Genomic DNA, 17,244 nt, shown 5'->3' with positions numbered 1-17,244 from the left:
GTGCTAGATTTTAATTTTGTTGTTAGTTTTATACCCTGTATTCGGTTCTCGGAAGTCCTGGGGGTGGGGAGGAAGGGAAGGAGGGGAGGGGCAGAAAATGGATTGATAGTTAATGTACAAAGATGATTGAAGATGTATAATTAATGTAAGATCGGACCTGCCTGGCTACTACTTTAGTATGATGGGAAAGAAGGAAGTAGAAGAGAGAAGGAGGAAGAGAAGAGGAGGAGGAGGAAAGGAAGGAAGAGGGGAAAAGGGAGAAGAAAGGAGTAGGGAGGAAAGAGGAGGGGATGTAGATAAGAGAGGGGGAGGATGGATGGAAAGTAGAAGAAGGTAGAGAAGGAGAGGAAAAGGAAAAGGAAGGGGGTGGTGACCGGGCAGATCCGATTAATTGTATATGATGGTACATTAAATATGTTATTGGATATGTTATTGGATAAGAATGTCAAAATAAAACTTTTTTGAACAAAAAAAAAGAAAACAAATATTGCACCTCTACGGGGAGGAAATCCACCATCTGACCAGGACCTATCAAAAACTAGAAGTCCAAAGAGCTTCCATTTTATGTGACCTTGCATTCCTACAAAACTGCCGAGATCAAAATTTAATCCCCACATGCTTCCAACTGAAATTCCATTCCAACTCTGCAGCCGCCAAACGCATCCTAAAAAGAACAGAATTGGCCCTAATCAGAAATGAACTTCACACGAAAAGATTCCTCTTAGATCAAATCAACAAAGATCTCCTCACACTTCACCTCAAACTCAGCAACAAGATCCACCCTGCACTTTGGGACAAATCCAAACAACTCGCTGTCTGGAGAGCCGAAACACAGACCACCCTCAAGACAGACACACACACCAACAAACTCCGAAGACTACAAGAACGCCAGAAACAAACCCCTCCACCCTCACAGCCACACATGAAACAAACAGTGCATAACATCTCAGATAGGATCCTCACCAAAGCTGAAACCGATGTCCTTTCCAAAGGATTCAACTTTGCAGTCACTCCCAAATACATCCCCACTGAGACCATTATATGCGGAGTTGAAACCAGCCTGACCAAAATCAACCCCGATGACGCTAACAAAATCAGACTTGAAATCACCAACATCCTCTGCAGCAGCAAGCCACCCAAAAGCAACTTACCCAAAGAGGAACAGACAGCACTACTTAACCTGAAAAAAGACACCAGCATAATAATCCTACCAGCAGACAAGGGGAACGCCACGGTGGTTATGAACACATCTGACTACCAAACCAAATTAACCAACCTACTCCAAGACCCTGCATACAAGCCCCTAAAAACAGACCCCACCACCTACCTAGAAAAAACCACTAGAGCCAAAATAAAAGCCTTCCCCATCAGCGAAGAAATCCAACAAAGAATCATTCCCAGAGAGAAATCATCCAGATGCCCTAAGCTCTACGGCGTCCCCAAGATACACAAAGAAGGAACCCCACTCAGACCCATAGTCAGCTCCATAGGCTCACCTCTACAAAACCTAGCCAAATTTCTCGCCAAACAACTACAGCCCTATGCAGAATCCATCGCCTCACACGTAAAAAACCCATTCCAGTTCATAGATATCATAAAGAAACAAAACTTACAGCCCAGCGACCTACTCGTGAGCTTTGATGTCATATCCCTCTTCACCCAAGTGCCAATCAAAGAAGCCTTGACAGCTATCCAAAACAAATATAACCCCCCCAAGCACATCCTAGATCTGACCAACCACTGCCTATCCAACACATACTTCATCTATAACGGACAAAAATACAAACAAATAGAAGGCGCACCCATGGGATCACCCCTCTCACCTGTCATTGCCAACCTCTACATGGAACACTTTGAAACCCAAGCACTAGAAAAATCTGATCACAAACCCAAACTCTGGCTCAGATACGTAGATGACCCCTTCATAATCTGGCCACACGGGAAAGAAAAACTTGACAACTTCCTCACACACCTCAATAGCCTACACCCCAAAATACAGTTCACCATGGAAACAGAAGTTAACAACCAACTTCCCTTCCTAGATGTCTTAGTCTACAAGAAACCCAATGGTTCCCTAGGACACACCATCTACCAGAAGAAAACACACACAAACCGCTATCTGCACGCACTCTCACACCACCACCCAGCACAGATCAACTCCGTAGCCAAGACACTCATCTATAGAACAAAATGCTTAGCTGACGAACAACACCTAAAACCGAACTACACACTCTCACAAACGTACTAACATCCAATGGATTCCAGAGAAATAAGATTACCAAACTAATCCAAAAGAACCCCCACTAAAACCCAAGACAGAGAACAAGAAAATGGCACAGCCCTCCTCCCATATATAAAAGGCACCACAGACAGAATCAGCAAGATCCTCCACAAACATAACATCAAGACAGCATTCTGCACAAACCAAAAATATCCACCATCCTAAGAAACCCCAAAGACAAAATTGAGTTAGAAAATCAAGGAGTATATGAAATCCCATGCACCGCCTGCCCCACCACATACATTGGACAAACCAACAGAAGAATAAGTGCACGCATTGAAGAACACAAGAACTCATTCAAAAAGAGGAACCAACTTCTTCCTGGTCCAACACTTTAAAGTCACAGGACACGATATTGACTTTAAAAAGACCAGAACTATCGCCAAAACTGAACACTTTAACAACAGAATAATCAGAGAAGCCATCGAGATAGAAAAACGCCCACACAGCATGAACAAACGAGATGATACCTCCGCCTACCAGCCATTTGAAACCTGCCCTTATTGACAAATGCGTGTCCTAACATGAGGAATGACACCAGACCCACACTCACGAGGTCCACACAGGATGTCACCACCACACATCCACCCAGAAAGCAGACCCAAACCCACACTGATCAGGAAGCACGACCAAGGACCAGAAGCCAGACCGCAGCTGCAACATTAGCCATTTCAAACCCCTCCAATCCATACATGCAGCAGACTGACACCCACTACGAAGATGTAGCACGACCACGAACACAAAGCCAAACAGCAGCAGTGCAGCTCACCAGCTCAAATCCCCCTGCAACTCAGACTAATCTGAGCACAACCAAGCCCCCACCCAAACAGGACACACCCCCAGCCAATCAGAGCACAAAAAAAACCCCATCCAATCAGAGCACAGCCAAACTCCCACCCAATCAGTTCAAACCCTCACTAGCAGTTAAAAAGGAAGAAACAGCTGCAATCACACATTGCTCCCAGAAGCACGAAGCTGAAGCCTGAAGGTGACGAATGAGACTTCGTCGAAACGTCGCCAAGACACTTCCAATTTTACGCGGGAGAAAACCCGAATAACCAAAGACCTACATATGTGTGTGTGTGTGTGTGTGTGTGTGTGTGTGTGTGTGTGTATGAAAGAGAGAGAGAGAGAGAGAGAAAGAGAAGTGGCAATTCTCAAGGAATTAACAAAGGAAAAAAGATCCACTTACTAAACTACCTGATCTGGCCAAGCTTGACTTTGGGTTACACAATCTACTGTGATGGACGAAATAAATGGGAAGTAGAGGAGTAGGAGAGGAGGAATGAAGAAAGTAAGAAGGATAAAAGAAGGAAAGAAGGGGAAAGACAAGAGGGAGAAGGAGGATTGCTGTAAAACAAAAAAGATAAAATGGAAGAAAGGCAACCCCGAACATGTTTAAACTTATCAGGATGAAGAATGAATTACTATGAAAGTTAAAAGAAAATATATATGATTAAAAATGGAGAAATTAGAATTCGAGGGCAGAAGAAGATGTTGTTTATAGAAGTATAGAACTATTAAGATAAGATTAATGCCATTAATTAATGCCACAGAGGTCGGTTCTCTCGCCTCTCCTGTTCAACATCTATATGAAGCCACTGGGTGAGGTCATCAGTGGTTTTGGGGTGAGATATCAACTGTACGCTGATGACACTCAGCTGTACATTTCCACCCCTGACCACCCCAATGAAGCTGTCGAAGTGTTGTCTCGGTGTCTGGAGGCCGTGCGGGTCTGGATGGGGAGAAACAGGCTCAAACTCAACCCCTCCAAGACTGAGTGGCTGTGGATGCCAGCATCCCGGTACAGTCATCTGCAACCGCTGCTGACTGTTGGAGGCGAATCGTTGGCCCCAATGGAGAGGGTGAGCAATCTTGGCGTTCTCCTGGATGGATGGTTGTCTTTTGAAGATCATTTGACGACCGTCTCTAGGAGAGCTTTTTACCAGGTCCGCCTGGTCCACCAGTTGCGCCCCTTTCTAGACCGGGATTCCCTATGCACAGTCACTCATGCCCTCGTCACTTCTTGCCTGGACTACTGCAATGCTCTCTACATGGGGCTTCCCTTGAGGAGCACCCGGAGGCTCCAGTTGGTCCAGAATGCAGCTTCATGGGTGATAGAGGGAGCCACTCGTGGCTCTCATATAACACCTATCCTGCGCAAGCTGCACTGGCTGCCTGTGGTCTTCCGGGTGCACTTCAAGGTGCTGGTTACCACCTTTAAAGCGCTCCATGGCTTAGGACCGGGGTATTTACGGGACCGCCTTCTGTCATCATATGCCTCCCACCGACCGGTGCGCTTGCATAGAGAGGGTCTCCTCAGGGTGCCGTCAGCCAAACAATGTTGGCTGGCGGCCCCCAGGGGGAGAGCCTTCTCTGTGGGGGCACCTACCCTCTGGAATGAGCTTCCCTGATTCCGTCAACTTCCTGACCTCCGGACCTTTTGCCGTGAGCTGAAGACGTATCTATTCTTCCGAGCAGGACTGGCATAAAACGGGTTTTTAAATTGGATTTTAAATGGGGTTTTAAATTATGTATTTTATAATTAAATTATTGGCCATATTGAATAAGTTTTTTAATTGGTTTTATTGTATTGTATTGTATTGTATTTTATCTGGCTGTTAACCGCCCTGAGTCCTTCGGGAGAAGGGCGGTATAAAAATTAATAATAATAATAATAATAATAATAATAATAATAATAATTATTATTATTATTATTATTATTATTATTATTATTATTATTATTATTATTATTATTATTATTATTAAAAATATGGAAAAAGAACATTTTGGCTGAAATTGTAACGATGTAAAACGTATTTGGATATGACAAGTTGTATATGATAGGGCCAATACTCTGTTCATAAACTATGTGGGTGGGTATGAAAGAAAGAAAAAAGATAACCTGGTCCCAAGCCATGAAGGGCTTTAAAGAGGACAACCAGAACCTCGAATTGCACCCAAAAGCAAATCAGCAACCAATGCAGCTTCCACAGGAGAGGTGACACATGTGCACACCGAGGGCTGCACAAAACCATGAGGGTCAATGCATTTTGCACCAACCGAAGATGCTTTTCAAGGACAGCATGTTGGAATAGTCAAGACTCTTGTTGACTAGGGCATGAGTGACCGTGAGTAGGTATTGTTGGTCCAGGAAAGGGTGTAACTGGCGCACAACCCGCAGTTGCACAAAGACCCTCCTGCTCATGACTGGCACCTGCTCTTTGAACAGGAGTCATGAATTGGGGAGAACCCACTGATTATACACTGGATCTTTCTGGGGTAGTACCATCCCATCCAAGACCAAAGAATCCCAAACCCAGAGCCTGCCAGGGTTTAGTTGCTCCCCATTCAGCCCCTAACAGCCTCCAGGCACTGTGAGAGGGAGGTCATGGCATCACTTCACTCACCACGAGATATGATATATGGCTGAGTATCATCAGCATATTGGTATTTCAGTCCGTGGTGACGGATGATCTCACCCAACGGCTTTATATGGATGTTGAATAGGAGCAGAGAGAACCCGAACTACATATCGGACATTAATACAATTGAACGCGTCCAGAAATGTTTCACAAGAAAAGTCCTCCACCTTCTGCTCGCAACAGAATACCTTTTGCCACCAGACTTGAAATTCTGGGCTTAGAAAACTTAGAACTATGCGGCCTTCGGTGCGACCTAAGCGTAGCTCATAAAATTATCTGTTACAATGTCTTAACTTTGTCAATGACTACTTCAGCTTCAACCACAACAGTACACGAGCACACAATAGACACAATCTTAAGGCAGACCGCTCCAATCTTGATTGCAGAAAATATGACTTCAGCAACAGAGGGGCAATGCCTGGAATGCACTACCTGACTCTGTGGTTTCATCCCAAAATCCCAAAAATTTTAACCTAAGACTGTATACTGTTGATTCCACATTCCTAAGAGGTCTGTAAGGGGTGTGCATAAGAGCACCAGTGTGCCTACTGTCCCTGTCCTAATGTTTCCTCTATTTGTATCTATTTTATGTATCCAATCCATGTTTATACTTATAACCTAATCCGTTCTTGACAAATAAAAATAAATAAAAATAAAATAGAGAGCAGTGCGCGAGGGCTAGATCTCTCAGCTCCTGTTAACACCGGCTGAGAGCTGCTGCAGAGGAAGGAAGTGAACCAGGACAGCACAAAGCCTCCCACTCCCAACTCCACGGTTGATGGTATCCAAAGCGCCAAGAGGTCAAGTAGAGCAAGGATGGATGCACTATCCCACTCCCGCCAGAGATCATCAAAAAGTGCGACCGATGGCATTTCTGTCCCATATCCAGGCCTGAATCCTGATTGGTAGGAATCTAGATCATCCATTGCAATCACCTTCTCAACCACCTTCCCCAAAAAGATTGGAGACAGGTCAGAAATTATCCAACAGGATGGAATCCAGCAATGGCCTCTTGAGAAGAGGACAGACCACAGCCTCCTTAAAGTGCTGGGGCACTACCCCCTCCCGTAAGAAGTCCACCCGCCTGTCTGTCACCTCCCGGGAACCTTTCACAAGTCCATAGGGACATGGATCTAAAATACAGGTGCTTGCGCGCATACTCCCTAGAATCCTGTCTGCTTCCTCAGGAGCAACAGTCAAACCCTTCCCAGATAACATGGCAAGAACCTGCCCCAGGGGCCTCCACCAGACCAGCAACCATGCCGGCATCCAACTGGGAACAATCAAGCAATTTTGTCTTCCAGAAAATCTGCAAATTCCTCAGCGTGCCCCCTTCAGATGGACCTCAGTCTCTTCCTTCCTGTTGTGACCCAGGCCCAAGTAGGTAGTAGGAAACTCGGTCCATGAAAAAACAAACTTTATTCAAACAGCTGAGAATTACTTCATTTCCAGCGTAGTTCAACTAAATTAAAACAAATTCCTCCCAACACAAATTCCTCAGTCCTATCGCAAACCTTGGTCCAATTAGGCAAACTGCCAAAGGCCTTTCTTAGCAAATGTTCAGACGTCACCAAAATATATGCAAGACGTAGACGCAGAAGACACAGCTACCAACGTTGTTTTCTGGCAAAGCCCAAACATCGTTACTGGTCTGTTTTAAGCCTTATGGGAGGGGCCTTACTCGTCCTTTTTGCTTGAGCTGCTCTTGCCTTCTGGCAGCTCTTCTAATGTGTGCATTAGGAACAGGCTCCTGCTGTTCCTCTGCCTCACTACTATCACTCTCTGGAAGCTCTGGAGTCCGTGACCTCACTCCTGATGGCCCTGGCCTCATCTCAGCCTCATCGCTGTCCATTGCCAGCTCGCAGGCTGCTGGCGGATCACAACACTCCATAGGAGGAGATGATTCACCCAAAGAGGGTCACTGGTCAATTATCTGCAGTCACAATTAGTGCGAAGAAGTATTTACACTTGCTGCATGAGTCACCACCCGGTAGGCCTTAATAGCAGCTCTTATCCGTGTTCGACCGAGAACATCCTTTGTCTTCCACCAGCAACACTCTAGATGTGTTTTCATCAGTTTCATCGGTCTCTGTTCCTCTTTATACCACGGAGGAGAGAGAGCTCTACAGGTGAGGATAGGTCACATGGGCACAATCCTATCCAGAGCCTCAGTCACCTTCCTATTCCAAAGAGTGACTAAGAGCTCAGCCGGACTGCGCAAAAGATCTGCAGTTATAACCCCCAGTTCCTTCTGGAAATCCATCTAGTCCAGTAGTCACTAGGGCCAGACCAATCTAATAAGCCCTGCCTCTCTACAGGGAGGGGTTACAGCTCTCGAGAAACTCATTGCCACCCGATCGTGGCAGGGGGACCAAAGACAAGTTTACCTATTCTAGACCACATAGGTACTGCTGTGACAAGAACGCCAAATCGGATGTGTGGCCCTTTCTTAGTTGGGCCCTTGATAACCTGGGACAGGCCCATGGAAGTCATGGGTTCCACAAAATCCCTGGCTACCTCCAATCCCACCACCACGAATGGCAGGTTCCCCAGAAGTATAACCTGGGGAACTTCACCGCCAGCCCTGCGGTGATGTCCAGGAACCCAGGTAGGGAAGCTGCCACACAGCAGGGAGGCTGGTACAGCAGCAGCAATCCCACCTGATCCCTTCAGCTCAATCTAAGAAAAAGGCCCCTGGAGACTGCCAGATTCTCTGATAACAGCCACACACACACACAATCCTGAGGTCTAGGTGATGCCATGCTCGATAACCCAGTGGGCAGATTTCTGAGAAGGGAACACCTTCCTCCGGGCCCAGCCAGGTCTCAGTTATACAAGCCAGATCAGCTTTCTCTTCAAGAATCAAATCAGCAATAAGGCCAGCCTTGCTGCCCTTGATACGATTATAGTGAGATCCTTCTGAAACACTATGCTGTTCCAGACATTGCACCAAAGTAAGATTTAAAAGGTAGAAAAGACAGCCAGGTTTTACCGATAGGAATTCAATAATGGTGTTGGCCTAATTAGAAGTCACGGATCAGTGGCTCTCTGAAGACTATCTCCCAAGAGACAAAAAGGTGGCCCTCTTGGGAAATTGCTATGTGAAAACAGATTGTTGGACTAGATGAGGTCCTGTTTCCAGCTAAGGCCCTGTTTTATAAATCTGTGCAAAGGGCTGAATGTGAGGTGATCCATTGAGGATAAATGGTAAGCAATTCAGCATAGTAAGAAAAAGGAAGAGGATTTTTCCTCCATGATTCATGTCCCCTTTAAGAGATGGAAACTGCCACCTGAGGCCAGTCAAAAGTCCCACATCTTAAACTGCCTCACAAGGTGGTGGTGGGGAGGAAGAAAAGTGGGTGAAAATTATTATTTTCCTCCATACACCAGAACCTATTGAACCATCGCTGAGGCCTTCAAGAATACATTGGACAACAATTTGTCTGGCAGGGTCTCTTGCTCAGGCAGAAGGTTGGACTAGATGACCTCCAGGGTCCATCCCAACTCTGATATTCTGAACTCTCAGCAACGATTAAAAGTCATTAAATCACGTGAAGGTTTCCATCACCGGAAGCAGATTTCGTGCCCGTTGATTTTTTTTATTTTTATGGTAGCTGGTTAGTCACAGCCAAGCCATATTTCGGCTGTTTGTGGGTGTTTTATACGAGGGTTCTCTCGTTTGTGGTTCAGCGGGCTCCTCGTCTGCGACCAGGAGAAGCCAGCCCGGTTCCTCCTTTAGCAGGCCGGCCGGGAGGGAGGGAGGGAGGGAGCCTTCCAAGGGGCTGCACCGCCACGTGCTCTGAGCTACAGCCGAAGACCGAACTCTTCTTGGCCGCATCACACAGCGCGAGGCTTCGCTTCCTCCGGCCAGTCCTGGGATCGTCCAGAGGCCTCCCATCCAAGCACTAAGCAACCCCGACTCGGCCTGGCTTTCCGAGCTGGGCCGGAGCCGCCACCGGTCGGCCTGGGTTCCCTACTCCCTTCCCTTCTCCCTACTGGCTCTCTCGCAAGCCGCTTCCGGTGAGAAAAACCTTCTGCGTATGCTCAGGAACACGCTCCAACTAAGCCCAGCGCGAGCAGCCAGCCAACGGCCCCCAATCAGCAATGCGGTCGCTATGGCGACGGCGCGCTCTCCGCCCCCGACAACAGTCGCGGCTCCGTGCCGCCCCCGCCTCGGCGCCTCCCTTTCTCACTTGCTTTTCGTTAGCCGAAGAGCTCGCGACCGCCATCCTCCAACCCCGCCTGGCGCTCCGCGGCTCCAGTCCCCTCGCCTGACGACCTCCACGTGCTTCCGGAAAAAATGCGTTTACTTCCGGCGCGTCGCCGTGGCGCCAGCAAACCTAGAGCGATGAAAAGGTGTAGAGGGGCGAACTGAGGCTCGAAGGGGCAGCTTCCGGCTTCCTCTCGCAAGTCGCCCTTCGCGGAGGCGACACCGCCGAGACGCAGGACCTTCTTCGTTCGGAGGACCAACTCCAGGCGGACTCACGACTCTCCTTGCAGGTGTAGCGTTTGTGAGTTGCCGTTGCTTCTTGCAGGGTTTCCCTGGTGGGCTCCCGGGAATCTCTTGAGCTTCTGGTCTTGCTCCCCTCGGTAAGGCCACCAGCGCTGCCAAGGAGCAGTTTGTTCTCATTTTATCCCCCATTGGCTTCCTTTGTCCGCCTTGGGGGGAGGGTTGAACTGCTTGCCCGAGTTTCCATCGTTCTGGGATTGGGGTTTTGTTTACTGCTTGTGATCTAGTGCTAATCCCTTCTAGCACTGAAGTTACTTTACTGGGTAATGAAACCTCTGCAAGAAAACCAGTTCAACCCTGAACTGCAAATATTCCCAGTGGCTTGACTTGTCAGACTGGCCATCACAGAGTTTCTGGGTAACTGGGTTTCTAACCTAACTCCATCCAAAGGCTAACCAGGTTATCCTGATAAACTTTGCAAACTTAACCAATAGAGCTGAATGTGCATGTGATACATCTAGCTAGCTACCAAGGTGTCCGTCAAATCAGTGGTTGAGTATACATGTAAAGGAAATAAATAAAGGTTATTCTTTTATAAATTGTAACAAATGTAATACCAAAGTGTGAGACCATCTGTTTGCTGTTTTCTGACTATGCAAAGTGACTACAATTGGTAATGTAATCAATTGTGGAGACAATGTATTATGACTTGATAAGAGTTCCCCAGAAACAGAAACTTACACCTGAGCCAAAATCCTATCAGGAGACAGGAACATCGCCCAAGGTGAAAATTATAAGTAAATAAGAAAAGATATCAGAGAATGGACGAAATTGCCAAGATGACCCTTAAAGGTGTAAAACAACTAAAAGGACAAAGTGGGTAAGGGGAATTTCTTAGGCGTGGCGTGCATTGTGTAGGAGTATAAAATGTAGCTTGAAAACTGCTTCTTGCGCTCTTTGAACTCAATCCAATTGGGAAGAGTCTAAGAGCTTGCAACCGCTTTTTTTATTTTATTTTATTTTCATATTTTTTACAATAAATCTTTGATTTTGATAATCAGACTTGTCTTGGAGTTGTGAATATCAAATTTGGGTTTTAAATCTCACAATCTTGGCGCCCAGTGTGGGGCTCAAAGAATCTCTAGGGATGCTGTTCTCAGTAAAATCCAGGAGCGCCAGTTGTTTTCAACTGCCTGGAGTTGCCTGAGATCTAGTTTCCCATTGCGGGTTCCGAGCCAAAATAAATTAACAACTCTGATTTACAAAATCAAAGAATAGGAAAGAGACAGAAAGTCAACAACAGAGGCCCAGGACGACCAAGTAATTCAAGTGCACTGACCCAGGTAGGTAAAGCTTTTGCCACAAAGGAGGGAAACATGCAATTGTACCTGGGTGGTCAGGAGAGCGATTATGGGAAGTTTCTGCGATAATGGCAGTGTGTGTGTTGGACTGTGTTCTGAGAACACTGGTAAATCCAGAGCGAGTGCAGACCTGAAAGGTTGTGTTTCCTTAACTCCTGCGAGGGGGAAGGCCAGCCTGAAGGGAAGTGAACTGGTGTTGTGGATTTTGAGTGGCCATAAGATCGAGAACCTCAGGGAACCATAGTCAGGAAAACTCTCAAGAGTCTAAGTAATTGTTGTTGTAAAAACAGTTGTTGTTGTTGTAAAGCAAATAATAAGAAAGTAACTGTAAAACTAACAAATAGGGAGGTAGAAATCCCTTCCAATAGTCTTTTAGGACAGTTGCTAAGGGAGATGTGCAAATTAGATAGAGAAGAGTCTGGATCTTTAAAGATAAGCCAGCAATTGCTGGGAGATCTAAGATAGATAGAGAATAGTCTGGATCTTTAAAAATAAGCCAGCTGGCTGGGAGATTCAAGGTAGAATCAGAAGGGACAGAACATCCTCAGGGCAAAAACAATTAGCAACAATCCAGTGCTTGAGGAGATAGAACAATGGATGTAACTTTGAGTAAAAGTGAGAAGTTCACTGAAACAATTAAGAAGAACCCCAAATTGTAAATAGTCCTTTAGGGAAAAATATTTAGAGGTTGGGGAAGCCCCTCCATACAGTAAGATGATTTAGAAGCTGGGGCTGACCAAAGAAGATATGGTTAGTTTATGTTTTATGTAATTTGACTTGAACAATTTGATGTGATTTCTGTTAAAAATTCTTAGATGTGCATGTAGAATTGAATGGGATTGAATTGATTGTGATATGTTTGGCTGGTCGGCAAATTAAGTAAACTAAGTAAACTTCTCAGTTTGGGCTTGAAGCTGTGGGAAACTGGCAGTGGTTAGGCCCCAAAATCACATTTTTGATTAAAATCACTTCCTGAGTTTTCCCACTGCTTGAGGAATGAGCTACAGATTGAATTAGATGGAGGATGAAGATGGAGGAGAAGTAATAGTACACAAAATTATTTAGCAAATGGAGCTCATTGGTTTGTGAAAAAGCTCCCTGAAATAATGGTAATGTTTGTTTTTCATGAAAGGTGATTTTTGCATGTGACATTGGTTTACACAAGCAGTTTGATTGCAGTGCAAATGTGAGTATGTTGAGGGTAAAAGTTGGTGTGAATGTACTTTTAATTCCCTTTCGTACAAAGAAACAGTAAGTTGCAAGGAAAAGAAATGAGAAAGATCCCATGGAGAATATGGGAAAAATGTGTGATTTACTAAAGCTAGAAAGAGAGGGAGAAACGGAGAAAATTATTTTGTTGAGAGACTGCTGAGTGGAGGAAAGGGTGAGATTTCTGTGCAGCGTTTTAAACATTTTTTCCTCTCGCTGGTTGTTACTTTACTTTCTCTTACTCAAGGACCTTCTTGCCTTAGAGGTGCAAGAGAAGTAGGAAAGGGAGGGGGAGTGAGGCTTTTCTGCTCGTTTTAACCGATTTTTTTCTCTTACCCCCCCCCACCCTCCGTTGAGCCTGTCTGCGAATGGAATGGCAGAGCAAATGGGAGACCTGCTTGTGCAGCCTTGCCTCTCATTGTTTTGGTCTCTTTCATCTGCATATAAAAGCTATGCAGATATATTTTCTTTTCTGCTTTGAATACAATTTTGATTTTATTTATTTTTTTGGAAATTTTTGAGGTTTAGAATGCTTAATTAAGCCTATATATAAAATAAATTATTTTGAAAGATTTTGCTTATATTTGCAAATGTTTTAACCTATTCAATGAGGATATGCTTCCATCTGAATGGAATCTGAATCTGACTCACATTTTACTTAAAACAGAAGATGATACTAAAGTTTGGCCCGAATATATTTCAGAGCATTGATCCAAAATACCTCGTTTAGATTTTGTGTTTTCTTTTTGAAGCTGTTTTTTACTTCAAATGTCTGTGTGTGGGATACACTGATTTTGAATGCTTAGGTACTCCATTCTAAGGCATTGTTCGTTAGCAGCACATAGTTGTTGCCCTTTTAGGAATTGTTTCAAAAATGAGTTAGTAATTACAATATGTAGAAAGAAAGAAAATATACTTAGGATTTTACATTAATCAAAATACATTTGATTAATGAAAGAACTACAAAAATAACACCTGAAGGAGTTGAGGATTGGATCTTGAACATTATTTTGTTGGGGTAGTCTAAGGTTAAACTTGGTTTAATGGATTTTCCCTTGGGAGAAAGAGCTAATTTGTTTATAGATGGATCCTCTATAGTGATCCCTCTGAGTGGGAGAAGGGGGACGAAAGTAATTGATATGCAATAGTAGAAGGAAGAGAGGAAGTTTTGATGGAAGCCAGGAAGTTGGTCTGCATAGACTTAGCTGACTTGGAAGCCAGGATGGCAGTGGTAGGAGGAATGTTATGAGAAGGAGTTAGAGAAAGTAGGACCGGATGGAAGGCAGATGTTGAATAAGTCAATGTGATTTGTTTTTGGAAACTTATGGATGTTGTGGGTGGTACATGGTAGCAACGGTAAGGAAGTGGTAGAGGGAAATCTGAAACCCCAGCTAGCTATCACAGGGAACCTTCAGACAGGGAAGAAATAAAGGAATGCAAGGGTGGAATCAAGTGATAATGGGAAGACGATGTGGTGGTATGGGCAGGGAGAACAGAGTTTAAGACTGCCTGATCAGAAGAAGGGAGGCAAGTGTACAATATGATGGTAGAAGATGAAAGTTAATAGCAGTGGTGTCAGGGGTGATTCCTTTTTGGATTCCACGGAGGTCCCATGATAAATTTAGTAGTGGGACCTAAGGAAAAGGAAGTGGTGTTTTTAATTGACACCGGGGCAGTGTGCTTTGATATCAGTACTAACTGCAGAGATGAGATTAAGTGGACAAAGCATTAGGATACACAATTAGTGAAGGGAGTAGGAAAATCACTCCTGATAGAATAGAAGAGGTGGCAGCTCAGCCTCTACCTAAAAACAAGCAAGAACTAAGGAAATTCTTAGGTTTGGTTGGATATTGCAGACTCTGGATTGATTGATGGGTATGCTGATCTCACCAAATCCCGATATGCAAAGTTAATGCAATCTGAACCTCGGAATTTGAAATGGGAGGGATACGAAAAAGAAAGCTTTGAAAATTTGAAACAAGCTTTAACCAAGGCTCCTATATTAAGTTTACCACATTTGGAAAAACCATTTCATCTGTTTGTAAACACAGAGAATGGAATCGCACAAGGGGTGTTGGCTCAGGACTGGGCAGGACAAAAGAAGTCTGTGGCATTCTTGTCAAAAATAATGGATCCAATAATAAGGGGATGGCCAATATGTATTCAAGCAATTGCTGCTACTGTAATATTGGTCTAAGAAAGTAGGAAATTGACTTTTGGGAGAGCCCTCATTGTGAGCACCCCATCTAAAATATGATGCAACAGACAGATTGGGTTTTAATTACAGATCACAATTTGAATCCAGCATAGTTCTTAGCCAACACCAGATCAATGGATCGGTATGGGTTAGAAAATTATTGTTCTGAAGTAATGAACTTACAAACTAAAATAAGGCCAGAATTGGAGGAAAAACCCCTGGAGAAAGGAGATAAACTGGCATATTAAAGAGATCCTGGAAGCAGGGGGTTTGCCTCAAAATTGATCTGCTTAAACTTGTGAATTGTATGCACTAAATCAAACTCTTATGTATTTTGGAGGGAAAAATTGGGACAATATACACAGATTCCAGATGTGCATTTTAATAATAAATAAGTGGTTCCTCCCAGATGGGAGGCAAGTAATAAGTAAACCAATAGCACCAGAATAAATAGAAAAACTTCATGAAGGGACTCATTGGGAATTCAAGCTATTATAGATGGAACTTTTAAAATGCTATGGTTGTATTGGAATATATCCTGTAGCAAAGTCAATTATAGACAAATGTTTAATGTATTCAAGTGATTTTACAGAATTACCATAAGTAGGAGAGTAAAATATTTATTGGTCATAGTGGACCATCTCACAGGATGGGTTGAAGATTTTCCCTGCAGTAATGCTACAGCAGCAGTGGTGTCAAGAGTTTTGTTACACTCAACCTAGAAAGAATATTGGATTATCACCATATGAATTGTTGTTTGGATAGCTCAATCCAGGAAGCATATGCATGGATTCCTGAAAACCAGAGACAAAGTGTTGAAACAACATGTGCATAAACTGTCCAGATATTTTGATTTTCTTAGGAAAAAGGACTATTGGCTCAATCACCACCTTTGGAGTTTCCAGTCCACAAATTCCACCACGGTGATTGGGTGCTGATCTGGAGATGGAAGGAGGAAAATTGGGTGCTGATCTGGAGCTGGAAGGAGGAAAGTTAACCCCAAGTGGGAGGGACCATTCAAGTACTACTCACTTCCGAAACTGCAGTCCAGACAGCCGAGAAGGGTTGGACTCACTACACTCGAGTGAAAGGACCCGTGCCAGCCCCAGAGACGTGGGAGGTGGAGTCTCACCAAGGAGACCCACTGAAGATAAAGTTCGAAGGACTTAATGTACCAATAGTTGATTTTCTTGAAAGAAGCAGGGGTAATAGAGGCATAAGGATCAAAACTTTGCAAATTTTTCTATCCAGAACTGTATTGTTTATATTTCTGCCTTAACCAAAAGAAACAAAGAGTGAGAAAATCCACTACCTCCTGGATGTGCTGGTTTTGCAGGTGCCTTTGTGGGTGTTGTTGTTGTTCTCACTGTATTGATTGTGTTCTGTGTACAGGGTGTAAAATAGAGTGTGATATTAAGATCATAGAAGATTTATTGGCACATTACAAGGAGGTACGTGTGGGGAAGCCTTCTTATTATACTCTTAAAACCTGCCCAGCCATTAGAGCCGTGTACGCAATGCGTAAAAATGACAAAGAGAGAGGGGAAGATTGAGAACACAATGATATACCACGCTATGATTCCTGATTGTTTGCAGACTGAGTTAACAGATTGCATACAAATGAAACTCAATACAAACACTGCAACACCAGTACAGGGATAGAAACAGTTATGACCCAAAAGCAATAGGACCAATAACCAAGAATGTGGGTCTATGCTTATAAAGGAGAAATGCAATGACTCAAATGTTCTCATTAAGCCAGTAGACAAGATTATAAGCTCATAATGAAACTGGGGTGAAACTAGTGTGGGTGTGTGTTTTGATGCATGCCAAGCCATTAATAATAGACAAGGATCCAATAACTTTCCATTAAGATGTAGAAATAGTAAAGAATTATCTTTGATAAAGCTTTGCAGTTCTCTTAACAGATTTGGTCACTACAAAATGAAATCTTCAAAAAGGAGACACAGCTTACAAACTACAGACCGATAGAATGTTATGACCTGCAAAGTCATGGAATCTATCATCAATCAATCCATTACCTCACATAGAAACTAACAACCTATTTCCAACAAACAATTTGGTTTCAGTAGAAAAGTTATCATGTAACTCATAATGAAACTGCAAACTATGGACTTCAAATCTAGATCAAGGAATCAATAGATGCAATCTACAATAGACTTCTGCAAAGCTTTTGACTCAGTAGTACCGATAAACTCTTTAACATCCTATGGCATCTCAGGACCCCTCCACAAATGGATATCTGCTTTTCTGTCTCAACAGACAACAAGTGGTCAAAATTGGCAATGCTTTATCAAATT

This window comes from Ahaetulla prasina, chromosome 14 (genome assembly GCF_028640845.1).
Source record: "Ahaetulla prasina isolate Xishuangbanna chromosome 14, ASM2864084v1, whole genome shotgun sequence".
In the NCBI taxonomy this organism is placed as follows: domain Eukaryota; kingdom Metazoa; phylum Chordata; class Lepidosauria; order Squamata; family Colubridae; genus Ahaetulla; species Ahaetulla prasina.
Note: the sequence above shows the minus strand (reverse complement) of the source record.